The sequence below is a fragment of the Arachis ipaensis genome, chromosome B2, assembly GCF_059453495.1.
Source record: "Arachis ipaensis isolate K30076 ecotype BB chromosome B2, ASM5945349v1, whole genome shotgun sequence".
NCBI lineage: Eukaryota > Viridiplantae > Streptophyta > Magnoliopsida > Fabales > Fabaceae > Arachis > Arachis ipaensis.
In genome coordinates, this window is record NC_142437.1 from 21,986,324 (window position 1) to 21,987,945 (window position 1,622).

General features: G+C 42.4%; 1 non-coding gene across 1 annotated transcript; it reads right to left on the bottom strand.

Annotated features, from left to right (window-relative positions):
- Nucleotides 1-871: 871 nt before the first annotated feature.
- Nucleotides 872-978, bottom strand: LOC148573274 (small nucleolar RNA R71). The gene has a single exon (XR_015906188.1). It is a non-coding gene; the product is annotated as a small nucleolar RNA R71 (small nucleolar RNA).
- Nucleotides 979-1,622: the final 644 nt, after the last annotated feature.

The window sequence follows — 1,622 nt, forward strand, 5'->3', positions numbered from 1 at the left end:
CATCAAGTTTATGGCGCCGTTGCCAGGAATTGATTTTGTATCAACAATGATTAAATTGGTGGATAACTAGATTGAGCAATGTTTTTTATTTTGTTTGATTTCATTTGAGTAATTCACTTTCAGTTTAGCTATTTTCTTCTCTTTTTTTCCCTACCTTTTTCTTAGTTGTTTATAATTCAGTTCACTAACCCACTAACTGTTTGATATATTGCATCACTCACACTAACAGCATTTTTAACAAGAACATTCTCTATCTCCCTTTTGCTTTGGCCTTGTTGGTTGTATGACAGGTAGAAGAAGCGAGACTTCAACTTCCTTTGATTCTGAACCTGAGAGGACCTTCCTTAGACTAAGGAGGAAAGCAAGAGGAAAGAGAATTGTTGGTGCTGAAGAAGAGGAGGAGTATTTTGAACCAAACATTGATGAGAATATGGAGAACCACCATGAAGAAGAGGCTCACAACCATGGCAGAGAAGGTCCAGTGAATCATGCTAGGCAAGAGAGAAGAGTTTTAGGCTCTTATATAAATCCAAACCCAGGAAACTGTGGAAGTAGCATCCAAAAGCCAACCATACATGCCAACAACTTTGAACTGAAGCCACAACTCATCACTCTTGTTCAGAACAACTGTTCATTCGGAGGGAGTGTCCAAGAAGACCTCAATCAACACCTAACCACCTTCCTGAGGATATGCGACACTGTGAAGTCTAATGGTGTTCATCCTGACACCTATAGACTGCTTCTATTTCCCTTCCCACTCAAGGACAAAGCATCTAAATGGCTGGAATCCTTCCCGAAGGAGAGTTTAACAACCTGGGAAGATGTGGTGAACAAATTCTTGGCGAGATTCTATCCTCCTCAAAGAATCAACAGGTTGAGAGCTGAGGTACAAACCTTCAGGCAGCAAGATGGTGAGACTCTATATGAAGCATGGGAGAGGTTTAAGGATCTGACAAGAAGGTTCCCACCAGATATGTTCAATAAATGGGTATAGCTACACATTTTCTATGAAGGCCTTTCTTATGAATCAAAGAAGCAGTAGACCACTCATCCGGGGGATCTCTGAACAAGAAGAAGACCATTGAAGAAGCCATAGATGTCATTGAGACTGTAGCTGAGAATGACTACTTATATGCTTCTGAAAGAGGCAACACTAGAGGAGTAATGGAGCTAAAAATGTGGATGCATTGCTGGCCCAGAACAAGCTGATTATCAAGCAGCTGGCTGACCTTACCAAGAAGATGGAGAGGAACCAAGTAGCAGCAATCACCACCTCATCAGCAATCCAAGAAGGAGTGAATGCAGAAGCAGAGGGTGAGCAGGAACAAGCCAACTACATTGGAAACTCACCTAGGCAGACCCATGATCCATACTCCAAAACTTACAATCCTGGTTGGAGGAACCACCCAAACTTTGGGTGGGGAAATCAACAAGATCAAGGCCAAACTTTGGAGGAACCACCCAAACTTTGGGTGGGGAAATCAACAAGATCAAGGCCAAGATCAAAGACGTCACAACCCCAACAACAATGCAGCTCACCAACACTTCACACAGAGATCATATCAGCACCCACCTAACAACACCTCTCAACATCCATATCAAAACCAAAATGGCCATTCTCA